Source organism: Ovis canadensis, chromosome 4, assembly GCF_042477335.2.
Source record: "Ovis canadensis isolate MfBH-ARS-UI-01 breed Bighorn chromosome 4, ARS-UI_OviCan_v2, whole genome shotgun sequence".
Taxonomy (NCBI): Eukaryota; Metazoa; Chordata; class Mammalia; order Artiodactyla; family Bovidae; genus Ovis; species Ovis canadensis.
This window is the reverse complement of record NC_091248.1, coordinates 31,486,927-31,501,066: the sequence shown is the minus strand read 5'-3', so window position 1 is coordinate 31,501,066 and position 14,140 is coordinate 31,486,927.

Here is a 14,140-nt window from a genome sequence, read left to right as displayed (position 1 = left end):
AAATCATAAAATTTAAATATTAATGAGTGAAAATGTATAAGCTATTGAATTCCTTAATACAATGACTATACTTTCTCATAAAACAGGGCCAAAATCCACTACCTACATAAAACTCTGTGCCTTGGCCATGTGCTCATTTCTCTGACTGTCAACAATAGAGAACTAGCAGTATTGACAATGATTTTAAGTGTTTTATTTTGAGTGGAGAACTACAAAGGCACAGTAGAATTTCTATCTAATGACACTCTCAGGATCTAATATCAAACATCCCCCTTTTTTTCCTGATGTTCTGTGATAGGCAACAATGAGATATTCTGTGTTCACTCACATAAAGAGAAATGAGAGAATGAGCACTCACTTAAAGAAAGTCTATTACAAAAATATCTTCCTATACAGGAATAAATAAAAAGAATTATACCTATTTTGAAAAATGATGGACTTTTTAATTCAAAAAAATAAAACTATTCCTATTGAATAAAACAAAAATTCATAAAGTAAAATTTAAATTCTCCCATGATCTCTGACCATTCCTACACTTTACAGAAAAGATGTATCTACCCTACTTTAACTAACCCTCATCATTGTATGCCATTTTTTAACTTCTATTTTTGCATTGTTTCAGTTATTACTTATTTTCAGCAATGTGGTAATCAACATTACCGAATAAAAATCTTTACACATAGTGTTATTATCTAGACACTGAATCCCTGGAATTGGAGTTGCTGTCAATAAGGCTTGAAAATTAAGAAACCATAATAGACATAAACCAAACTTAAAACTGAGCAAACTAACACTGCTACAATAGAATATGAGTTTTATTTTTTTAATTTACTAAAAGCTATCAAAAGTATTCTCTTTCTTTGCTAATCTAGTTGATTTTTTTTTAAGTGATTCATTATTTTAAATCCATGTAACTGGAAAGACTGAGCTACTTTTTATATGCTTAGCACTTTCACATTTCTTCTTCTGTGACTTATTTTATATTCTTTGTCCAATTTTTCTATATGTTTATGTTTTAATTATAATTGCATCAATAAAAGTAAAAAGATACCATGACAAATACATTAATTCTGCTTCCAGTAAACAAAAAAAATTACTGGTAACATCTGTCAATATTTCCTTATTGTTAAGAAATAAAAACAGCCCTGATGAGGTTGAAGTTCTGTTCCTTTTCCAAGTTTCCAACCTTCCTCTTTTCTCCTTTTCAGACATAAATTCTCCAACACATATTTGAGTATATATTTTCTATCTACATGTTTATACTTATATACCCTTAGTGATTTTGTTTTATATGTCTGTGTGTGTTAAGTTGCTTCAGTAGTGTCCAACTCTTTGTGACCCCATGGACTATTTCCCACCAGGCTCCTCTGTCCTTGGGATTCTCCAGGCAAGAATACGGGAGTAGGTTGCCATGCCCTCCTGCAGGGGAACTTCCCCATCCTGGTGTCAAACTCATGTCTCCTGCAGCTCTGCACTGAAGGTGGATTCTTCACCACTGAGCCACCAGAGAAGCCCTTTGTTTTATAATGTTGTCAAGTCATACTTATTGTCCTATAACTTAGTGCTTTTTTTCAATATTATGTATTTTTAAATGATCAGTGTTGATACTGTAACTCTAGCTCACGTATTTTAACTGATAAATATTTCATTGTATATCCGTTCATTCATTTTTTGTTTTTACAAATTGATATTTATTTTTCTATTTGTCTCTTTAAGAATGAATGAACATTTTTCAAGACATTTCCTTGAAAGCTATGTGCAAAGTTTTCTAGGACAAGGCTTTCTGAATTCTAATGTTCACAGAAATGACCAGGGGAGCCTAACAAACTCTGGGTTCTAATTTAAGATTAGGATGAGGACTTAGAGGTGACATTTCTGACAAATCCCATGTGATGCTGCTGCTACAGGTCTAAAGACCTCACTCTAAGTTGCAAGGGTAGCATGTAGCTAGAAAAACAACCACTAGCTAGGTACACCATGTATAACACCATGTCTCTAGAAGACAATAAGTAATTTTCAATACTAGCAGATGTCTAAGAGAATTTCCCCCCTCATTTTCACTAACACTTAGCATTGTAATATACTTTTCCTGAACAATCTGAGATTTTCTTTCAATTAATTGAAGCCTATTGTGCATGTTTTAATTCATTTTCCTTTTTTGACTTAATCCTAGTTGTCTCCCCTTTGACCTAATCATACATTATTAGAAATTTGTATCTTTTCAAAGAAAACAAGAAATTGCTAGTGGTGTCTGATACTGTAACAATAGTTTTATTCAAATTAGTCACTCTAGATATATGAATTTTTATTCTCATTGAAAAATGCTGGTGATGAAATATTTTTATATGTTAATCCTATTATACATCAGAATTTCTTAATTATTTTATTCTAACTGTATATCTAGATTCTTTTGATTCTCTATGTAAACATCTTAATATCCATAAGAATCAACCATTTTATTTCTTCTCCTCTCCATATCCATCTCCCTCTCACATTTTTTTTCAATAACTTTGACCAGTATCTTTGATACATATTAAATATGAAGAGTGGCAACAGCCATCCATGTCCTATTTCTAATTTTGCTGAAATGTTTTCAAAATCATGATTAACTTGATACAGGTAAATATACTTTATCAATTAAAATTATGCTCTTCCATTCTGAGTTGATTTAATTTTTTTTACAAATGAGTGCTAAATTTCATTAAATTTCTTTTGTCTTTTAAAATTATTACTGAGTTTTATCCTTTAATCCATTAACATGGTGGTTTCCATCAATAAATTTTTCTGATGCTGGCTCACCTGTTCATTTGTGGAAAATGCTCTATTTTGTCAAGATATTTTATTTTTGCATACTATTTCAATGTACTAGAAATTTATTTAAGAATTTTGCCTCTATGTTTCATTAAGAAGCTAAGCTTTAATTTTAGAGTATATCAAGTTCTTGAAATATTTTCCTGTCAAGGTAATAACCACCCAGTGAAACACTGGGGAAGATATTTCCTTCTGAAAGAGTTTATATATGGTCCCTGGAGAAGGAAATGGCAGCTCACTTCAGTATTCTTGCCTGGAAGATCCCATGGATGGAGGAGCCTGGTAGGTTACAATCCATCAGTCCGCAAAGAGGCAGACATGACTGAGCGACTAACACTTATATGTGATGTGCATCGACCTTTCAATCCTAAAGGAAATCAACTGTGAATATTCACTGGAAGGACTGATGCTGAAGCTGATGTTCCTGATGCAAAGAGCTGACTCATGGGAAAAGACCTTGATGCTGGGAAAGATTGATGACAAGAGGAGAGGGGGGCAACAAAGGATGAGCTGGTTGGATGGCATCACCAGCTCAATGGACATGAGTTTGAGCAAACTCTGGTAGGTAGTAAAGGACAAGGAAACATGGCATTCTGCAGTTCATGGGGTCACAAAGAGTCAGAGATTACTTAACAACAGAACAATAAAAACAGTGTGTTCTTTTGATGTTCAAAATTAAGAATTTCTGATTTCAAGTTTTTGAAAAGAGGTATTTTATATGTTAACATATAACTATAAATTTTCTATTTATATTTATATCACTTACTGAATCATAGTTCCCTGGGAAATTGTCAGTCCCATCTGAGTTTTCAAAAAAACTGACTTAAAGATACAGAAGCCACTTTTTTAATGTTTACTTTTTTTTTTTTGGTTTTTTTTTTTTTTTTTTTTACTTTCAGGTTTGAGGTATAATTTAAAAGTAAATTATAATATATTTTCAGGTATATCATGGTGATTTGTACAGTGTGAAAGGCTTTTCCCATCTAGTTCATTAACACATTCATCACCTCACATATTTGTCTTTATTTTTTGGTCAGAACATTTAAGTCTACTCTCAGCAAATTTTAAGTAGAATATAACATGCATCAAAAAGAATACCTCAGAATAAGCCTACCTAAAAAGCAAAATACCTGTATTCTGAAAACTATAAGACATTTATGAAAGAAATTGAAGACCACACAAACAGATGGAAAGATATACTATGTTCTTGGATTGGGAGAATTAATACTTTAAAAATGGCCTTACTATGTAAGGCAATGTACAGATTCAACACAGTCCCTATCAAAACACAATGGGTATTTTTCACAGAATTGCAACATTTTTAAAATTTGTATGGAGATAGCGCCAGGCCGGAATACTGAAGTGTGTAGCCTTTTCCTTCTCCAGGGTATCTTCCCAACCCAGGTTGAACCCAGGTCTGCCACCTTGCAGGTGGATTCTTTACCAAGCCACAAGGGAAGCCCATATAGAGATAGAAAGACCCCCAAATAAACAAAACATTCTTAAGAAAGAAGAACAGAGTTGGAAGAATCATGGTCCTTGACTTCACACTATATTACAGAACTACAGTAACCAAAATGAGATGGTACTGGCACAAAAAACAAGCACATAGATCAATGAAACAGAATACAGAGCCCAGAAATAAAATCCACTCCCAGTCAATTAATCTATGACAAAGTAGGCAAGACTACACAACGGTGAGAGTCTTTACAATAAATGGTGCTGGGAAAACTGGACAGCTACATGAACAAAAATGAAATTAGAACATTCTCTAACACCATACACAAAAATAAATTCAAAATGAATTAACTACTTAAATGTAAGACCAGAAAGCCATAAACCTCTTTGAGGAAAACATAGGCAGAACATTCTTTGGTATAAATCATAGCAATATTTTTTGGATCTGTCTCCTAAGGCAAAAAAAAAAAAAAAAAGCAAAACTAAACAAGTAGGATGTAATAAAAGTTAAAAGATTTTGCACAACACAGGAAACCAACAGCAAAATGACAATATCACCTACTGAATAGAAGAAGATATTTGCACATGATATGGCAAATAAGGGGTTAATATCTAACATATATAAATAGCTCACACAACTTAACTTAAAAAAGTCCTGATTTTAAAAGTGAGCAGAAGAACTGAATAGATATTGTTCCAAAGAGGAAAAGCAGATGCCCAACAGTGCATGAAAGCTGCTCATAGATCCCTAAATCATCAGGGAAGTGCAAATCAAAACTACAATGAAATATCACTTCACACCTAACAGCATGGCTACCATCATAAAGAACACAACAAATGTTGACAAGGATGTGGAAAAAACGAAACAAAACTCTTGTACACTGACGGTGGCAATGTAAAATGGTGCGGCCACTGTAGGAAACAGAATGGAGATTTGTCAAGAAACTAAATAGAGAACTGCCATATTACCCAGCAATTCAACTCCTGGGTATATACATGAAAAAAGTACTAATTCAAAAAGAGACATGCACCCTAGTGTTTACTGCAGCATCATTTACAATAATTGCCATTATTTACAAGTTTTGCCAATATATGGAAGCAACCTGAGTGCCCATCAGTAAATAAATGGATAAACAAGATCTGATACACCAATCAGAATGGCTGTGATCCAAAAGTCTACAAGCAATAAATGCTGGAGAGGGTGTGGAGAAAAGGGAACCCTCTTCCACTGTTGGTGGGAATGTAAACTAGTACAGCCAAGATGGAGAACAGTGTGGAGATTCCTTAAAAAACTGGAGAACTGCCTTACGACCCAGCAATCCTACTGCTGGGCATACATACCGAGGAAACCAGAACTGAAAGAGACACGTGTACCCCAATGTTCCTCGCAGCACTGTTTATAATAGCCAGGACATGGAAGCAACCTAGATGTCCATCAGCAGATGAATGGATATGAAAGCTGTGGTACATATACACAATGGAATATTACTCAGCCATTAAAAACAGTACATTTGAATCAGTTCTAATGAGGTGGATGAAACTGGAGCCAATTATACAGAGTGAAGTAAGCCAGAAAGAAAAACACCAATACAGTATACTAACACATATATATATGGAATTTAGGAAGATGGTAATGATAACCCTGTATGCAAGACGGCAAAAGAGACACAGATGTATACAAGAGTCTTTTGGATTCTGTGGGAGAGGGAGAGGGTGGGATGATTTGGGAGATTGGCATTGAAACATGTATAATATCATATAAGAAACGAATCGCCAGTCCAGGTTTGATGCAGGATACAGGACACTCAGGGCTGGTGCACTGGGATGACCCAGAGGGATGGTACGAGGAGGGAGGTGGGAGGGGCATTCAGGATGGGAACACGTGTACACCCATGGCTGATTCATGTCAATGTATGGCAAACCAATACAATATTGTAAAGTAATTAGCCTCCAATTAAAATAAATAAATTTAAATTTAAAAAAAGAAGATGTGATAAACACACATGCACTTACATATACACATGCAGGAATACTACTCAGTCATAAAAAAGAGTGAAACGTTGCCATTTGCAGCAACATGAATGGACTTGAAGAGTATTACACTAAGTGAAATGAAACAGAGAATGACAAATATTGTATGATTTAGTGTATATGTGGAATCTAAAAATTATAACAAACTAGTGGACATACCAAAAAAAGAAGCAGGCCCACAGATAGAGAGGACAAAATAGTGGCTACCAGTGAGGAGAGGGAAGAGGGGAGGGGCAACACAGGGATGGAGAACTAAGTTCAAACTATTACGTACAAAATAAGCTATAAGGATATATTTTATAGCATAAAAATATAGCCAATATTTTATAATAACCATACATGGAGTATAACTGTTAAAATTATGAATCATTGTATTTTATACCTGTAAAAAGTGGAGAAGAACTCAAGAGCCTCTTGATGAAAGTGAAAGAGGAGAGTGAAAAAGTTGACTTAAAGCTCAACATTCAGAAAATGAAGATCATGGCATCTGGTCCCATCACTTCATGGGAAATAGATGGGGAAACAGTGGAAACAGTGTCAGACTTTATATTTTGGGGCTCCAAAATCACTGCAGATGGTGATTGCAGCCATGAAATTAAAAGATTCTTACTCCTTGGAAGGAAAGCTATGACCAACCTAGATAGCATATTGAAAAGCAGAGACATTACTTTGCCAACTAAGGTCCATCTTGTCAAGGCTATGGTTTTTCCAGTAGTCATGTATGGATGTGAGAGTTGGAGTGTGAAGAAGGCTGAGTGCTGAAGAATTGATGCTTGGGAACTGTGGTGTTGGAGAAGACTCTTGAGAGTCCCTTGGACTGCAAGGAGATCCAATCAGTCCATTCTGAAGGAGATCAGCCCTGGGTGTTCTTTGGAAGGAATGATGCTAAAGCTGAAACTCCAGTACTTTGGCCACCTCATGTGAAGAGTTGACTCATTGGAAAAGACTCTGATGCTGGGAGGGATTGGGGGCAGGAGAAAAAAGGGGACGACCGAGGATGAGATGGCTAGATGGCATCACGGACTCGATGGATGTGAATCTGAGTGAACGCCGGGAGATGGTGATGAACAGGGAGGCCTGGCGTGCTGCGATTCATGGGGTCACAAAGAGTCGGACACGACTGACCGACTGAACTGAACTGAACTTATATAATGTTGTACAACTATACTCTCACAAAAATTATAGAATTCATGTTATCTACTATACTTGCCATGCTTTACATTAACTATTCAGACATTATCTTATAGATAAAAGTTTGTACCCTCTTTAATTTTTTTAAATACCATAAATATAATTTATCATTACTGTAGATATATAGTGCCCTGATTTTGCTATTATTCTGCTCCTGTATTCTGATTTTAATATATATTTTAAAGTATATTTTTTAGCCTTTTCTGAGGATGAACATATTTAGTGTTTGAAAATGTTTTCATCTCATGCTTAAACTTGAATGATAGTTTGAATATAGAAAGACTTGAAAAATAAATAGAAAGAAAATAAGCATCTATTATGAGAAGTGCTGTGGAGATTACCTATTGCTGACTGAGTTGGAAAATAATGAAGGGACAAGGCACCATTTATTTTAAATAGTATACTAAGGAAAGACCCCTCAATTATGGGTGATTTAAGCAGAGTTCAGGAGCTAAAAATACAAAGAGTAGCATAAGTATCCTAACCAACGAAGTAATGAACAGTTACAAAGGCTCTAAGTTTGGAGTAGGCGTTTTAGGCAATGTGACAATACTGGATCTCTGAAGCTTAGCCACTGAGAGTGTACTGAAATGAGGTAAGAAAGTTAGCAAGTGCCATATCATACAGAAATGTATGTCCCATAGTAGGTAGCTTGTATTTTATTCTTAGGGTCATAATTAGTTATTAAAGAGTTTTCATTAGCTTTGATTGGAAAACAGCTTACAGTGATGTAGAGAATATATAATAAGGCAAGATACAGAGAAAAAAAAAGCAATTAGAGGCTATGGTAAATTTGGTGGCCAAGAAGGGGATGAAAATAGTAGAAATGGAAAGAAGGGGATAAATTTGTGAAGTATTCTTCAGGCAAATATATCAGTAACTACTGGAGTCGGGAAAGGCGAGAATCAAAGCAATTGGAGTAATGGTAGTTTTAAAGATTAAGGATAATGAATAAAAAATACCTGGCACACAGTAAGTATTTAAAACAGTAAATTATATTCTCATTACTTCCTAATTCATTATGTTTCTTTTGTAATATAATTTCAGTTTTTGTTATGTTTTTAACACAAAGAACTACTGCAACAATGAAATTCTTGATATTCCTTAAAATTATGTTTTTCAAAGACCAGCACAGTTTATAGATCTGTGACTGTTAAAAGCATAAAATTTTAAATAATAAAACATGACTTCCTAGGAACATTTTGTTCCCAGGTGACAATTTGTTATTTTCGTAGCAAAACCAGGGGTGTGTATGTATCTGTGTCCAAGACAAAGAACATAACACCACTAACTTTTCTCCTATACTGAAGATTTTGGAGAAAAATTATTGATTTTCACATTTTGAATAGAACTTACCTAATTAGCTGAATTATACAGATATATGTTACTATCTGCCTGCACTTGGAATTATTCTCTACACCCATCTCCCTAATCATTAATAATCTGAATTCTTTCCAATTTGAGCAACAGTGCTGGTGTTCTCTCTTTTTTTTTTTTCCCATCTCACATTAGGCAATATTTCACAATGAAAATCTTTGATACAGACATTCTTCCTAATTAATAATTTGATAACCAGAACAGTCTAGCAGGTGCACACACATATGTATTCTTTGTGGGTTTTGTGTGGAATTATTTATTCTTTACTAAGAAGTACATGTGATTATTCTAACTATAGTGAAAGTGAAAGTCGCTTAGTAGTGCCTGACTCTTCGCAACCCGATGGACTGTGGCCTGCAGGCTCCTCTGTCCATGGGATTCTCCAGGCAAGAATACTGAGTGGGTTGCCATTTCATCCTCCAGAGGATCTTCCCAACCCAAGGATGGAACCCAGGTCTCCCCCATTGAGGCAGATTCTTTGTCAACTGAGCCACCAGGGAAACCCAAGAAAAATATAAAAACATTAAATAACAAAGTAAAGGTTTGTTTTTTTATTGTTTTTCTTTTTTTCAGTTTCTCATAGTTTTATTTATTCTTTTTTGACAGACTGTTAAAAGACTGTAGTAGATGTTTTAAACATTTCTCATCTACTTTTTCAGTCCATCCGCAGAATATCACTGGGTATTGTGCAGAAACTGCTAGGGTCCTCATTAACAAGCCTCACTGCTGACTTACTTTCTGATAAGGTTTTGTGAATTTTTAGGATTAAAAAACTTCAGAAACTAGGTTTGCCATTTCCACAGCAATGCCATTCCACCACATTCCCTCTGCCAGATCCTTTCTCTTAGATGTGGCATGTACCAGTACAAATAACCTGAGAAAGTGTCATATTGCTTGGTACCTCAATACAATACTGAATTTTTCAAATTTATTTAATTTCTGAATGGATACTAAATGCACATGACACAAAATTCCAAAGATTTAGAGTGTACCCATTTTTAAAAAGTGATATGCTTGTTGCCCTTCCTTACCCTGTCCCCTAAACACTCATTTCCCTGTTCTGGAGGCAACCGCTTTTATACATCCTCTGCATCTCCATTCAGAAATACTCTATTTGTTTACAAACATATACATGCATTGCATGTTTGTGCATAAATGCATACAAACAAACCCATTTCATATATTTGTGTGTATCAGTTAACTACTGCTACAGCATACAACACCACAAAATCAATGGCTTAAAATAAAAGCCATTTTCTTTACTTGTGATTCTGTCCTTTACTAATTTGAGCTGGCCTGGCATCAGCTGGGTGGTTTTGCTGGAAATGTCCTTTGGGGTCACTTAAATGACCGTAATCATCAGCAGCGTATACAGACCTGAAAAGATAAATATGGCCTCACTTCCATTTCTGACAATCAGTGTTGGTGGTCCAACTGGACCTTTGTTTCTACACTGTCTCTCATCCCAGAAGAGCCAGGCCTGGCTTATTCATATGTTGGTTGTTACTTTCAGGTTGTCAAGAAGGCAAGAACAGAAGATAGATTCAAAGACTCTTGAAGCCTAGGTTTGAAATTCATCTGCATGCTTTTGGTTAAAACTACTCACAAAGTCAGCCCAGACTGAAGGGAAGGGGAACAGATGCCACCTTTTTATGGGGAAAGCTGAAAAATACTCTAGACATGTATTCAAAGTCTGTGTATGTGTATGGCATACACACATTCATACAAATGGGAAAATATCATAAAACTATTGTATACCTTGCTTGCTTTCTTAAAAGTGTAGCTTAGTAGTTTTTCTATGAGTGTATATAGATGTACTTCATTTATCAGTTATCTACTACTTGTCATCCATTAATGTTTCCAGCCTTTTGCTATTATACTCAATGGTACAATGAATTTCTATGTTTATTACATCTCCATGTGTATAAGCCTATCTATGGAATACCTAGTGTTGGTTTAATGGGTTTGTGCATTTTAAATTTTGACAGGTATTTGTAAATAGCTTTCTGTTGATTTTAAATGTGTCCTGCCTGCATGTTCAGTTGCTTCAGTCATGTCTGACTCTTTGCAATCCCATGAACTATAGCCCACCAGGTTCCTCCATCCATGAGATTCTCTAGCAAAGAATACTAGGGTGGGTTGCCATGCCCTCCTCCAGGAGAAGGAATCTTCTCAACCCAGGGATCAAACCAGCATCTTCTGTGTCTCTGCACTACAGGCAGATTCTTTACTGAGCCACCTGAGAAAACCCTTTAAATGTGACATCTCCTCCAAATACAGTACCCATAGTAACCTAGAATATGACCTTATTTGGTAAAAAGTTCAATGCAGACATATTTGTTGACATGAGATGAGTAGGGTTTGTTCCTAACCCAGTATGACTGATGTCATTAAAAAAAAAGGGAAAGTTTAGAAACAGACACACAGACACAGGAATCCCATGTGAAGATTGGGAATGTGATAACACAGGTGTCTGATGGTGCCAGGAAACTACCGCAAGTTAGGAGAAAAACCTGCAATGAATACTCTCCTAGAGGTTTCAGAGAGAGCAAGCCCACACCAATGCCTTGATTTTGAATTCCGGGCCTCCAGAATTGTGAGACATTAATTTCTGTTCAAAGATACTCAAATTTTCATTACATCAGTTGTAGAAAACTAATATACTCTCCATGAATATAACACCAATTTATGTTCACCAGCAAGATGCCTGAGTGTACCCCTTTCTCCATTTGCTTCCATTTTTTTACTTCTGCCAGTTTGCTAAGCAAAAAAAACATAACTTGTGGCACTTTTTCTATTTCTCTCTTTTGAGTAAGATTGAGTACTTTATTAAATATGTAATAGCCCATTTGTTTTTTCAGAGAATTAGTAGCTTGGAATAAACTGGGTCTTAGAAATAAAATAGCAGCATTGTTTTCTCTAAACAATGCTTTTCTTAGTGATTTAGTGACTCTATAGAATAAAAATGTTCTTAATTGTATAATATCATGGATCTTTTTCAGGCTGTTGTCTCACTTGAGAACACTGAACTTGATCTTCTTTCTCAATCCACCCCTTTCCTTATACTCTTGATCTCATTTTGCATTTTCATCAGTGTTACCTGTACATCTTCCAAGGTGTCAGAAAAAGTTGTGTGTGTGCATGTATACCACAGTGATAGTGACCACCCACAGAGACAACATGGACAAGAAGATGTATGATTAGAAGTCAGCAGAGATGCCTGATAATCATAGAATAATTGCCCTAGCAGGAAGTAAATGGAGGCTTTATTTTAAAGAATGAACCTATGTTTTGGAGCCCACTCCTTGTTAATTAGCCAAAGTATGGAAAGAGTTAGCCAAGGCAACTCTGAAGGCAATAGACTACCCTAGGGAAACTTCTGTTCTTTGGAAGTGGACAGCAGTAAGTGCTATTGAGAGGCAGGGCTTATGTCCCACTGGTTTTTCAGTCTCTAAGTCATGTCTGATTCTTTGCGACCCCAAGGACTGCAGCACTGCAGGCTTCCCATTCCTTCACTATGCCTGTCCCATTGGAATCAGATGTAGAAACATTTCTGTGGCTCAGAGGTCTTTAGTAGCATCTATGAGGTGGGTCAAGCCCAATCCACTCTTTGTTACATATTGTCAAACAATAATCCCATCTTCTCATTGCATGAACTTGTATTTAAGACCTCTGTGGAACATGGAAAATTGATCAGTCTAATTAGATTTATAAGCTAATGGGGAAAAAAGGATATATTGTAGTCCAAGTGGGGAGACATTGACTTTTAAAGTTCAGTTCAATTCAGTCTCTCAGTCATGTCCTACTCTTTGTGACCCATGGACTGCAGCACATGAGGTCTCCCTCTCCATCACCAACACCCAGAGTTTATTCAAATTCATGTCCATTGAGTTGGTGATGCCATCCAACCATTTCATCCTCTGTAGTACCCTTCTCTTCCCGCCTTCAATCTTTCCCAGCATCAGGGTCTTTTCAGATGAGTCAGTTCTTCGCATCACCTGGCCAAAGTATTGGAGTTTCATCCTCTGTCGTACCCTTCTCTTCCCGCCTTCAATCTTTCCCAGCATCAGGGTCTTTTCAGATGAGTCAGTTCTTCGCATCAGGTGGCCAAAGTATTGGAGTTTCATCCTCTGTCGTACCCTTCTCTTCCCGCCTTCAATCTTTCCCAGCATCAGGGTCTTTTCAGATGAGTCAGTTCTTCGCATCACCTGGCCAAAGTATTGGAGTTTCAGCTTCAGCATCAGTCCTTCCAGTGAATATTCAGGACTGATTTCCTTTAGGATAGAATGGTCTGATATCCTTGCAGTCCAGGGGACTCTCAAGAGTCTTCTCCAACACCATAGATCAAAAGCATCAATTCTTTGGTGCTCAGCTTTCTTTATAGTCCAACTCTCACATCCATATATGACTACTGGAAAAACCATAGCTTTGACTAGATGGACCTGTGTTGGCAAAGTAATGTCTCTGCTTTTTAATAAGCTGTTTAGGTTGGTCATAACTTTGTCACCCTGCTTATTTGACTTTTAAAAAATTCCTTCTATTGTTTGGGGTGGAAATTCTGAAGATTACATGTAGTGGAAATCACTTAGTGATTTTGACGTGCAGCACAACAGATGTTTGTTTCCTCAAGTAGCAGTGACCCCAATGGAAAAATCACATAGAATGCTGCCCATAACTTATTTTATCCTATTATTGCAAACATTTTTCCCCTTCCTGTCTCCCTAATTATTGCTCTTAAAAGACTCTGACAAATAAGTTACCTGATGTTACTTTTATTTTCTACATTCTCCATTTAGAATGTTTTCGCATTCTAAACATTAATAGGAAAATAAAACCCATGGCATGGGCAGAATAGATATGAAGAAGAATAAAGGTGCATAAACAAATCATAAACTGATACTACTTCCTAGATAAGCAAGGACTGAATTAATCAATATCGTGCAATTTTGAGTGTATATAACAACTTTTCCTTGTTATCAAATGCTATGTAACAAATCACTCCAAAACTTACTGGCTTAATACAATAACAATATTTAGTTCCCTCACAAATCTGCTGTTTGGAAAGGGCATAGAGGAAGCAGCTCTGTTCTACTCAGTGTCACCTAGGACATCGTGAAAACAGAGATGGAATCATCTAAAAGCCTGCTCACTCGTATAACTGGCAGCTGATGTGGGCAGACTTAAATAGCTTCCCCTAGCTTCTTCAAGCCTGGGGGCTTGAACTGCTCCAGGTCTTCAGGCGGCTATCTTTTTGTGGCCTCTAATTGTGGTC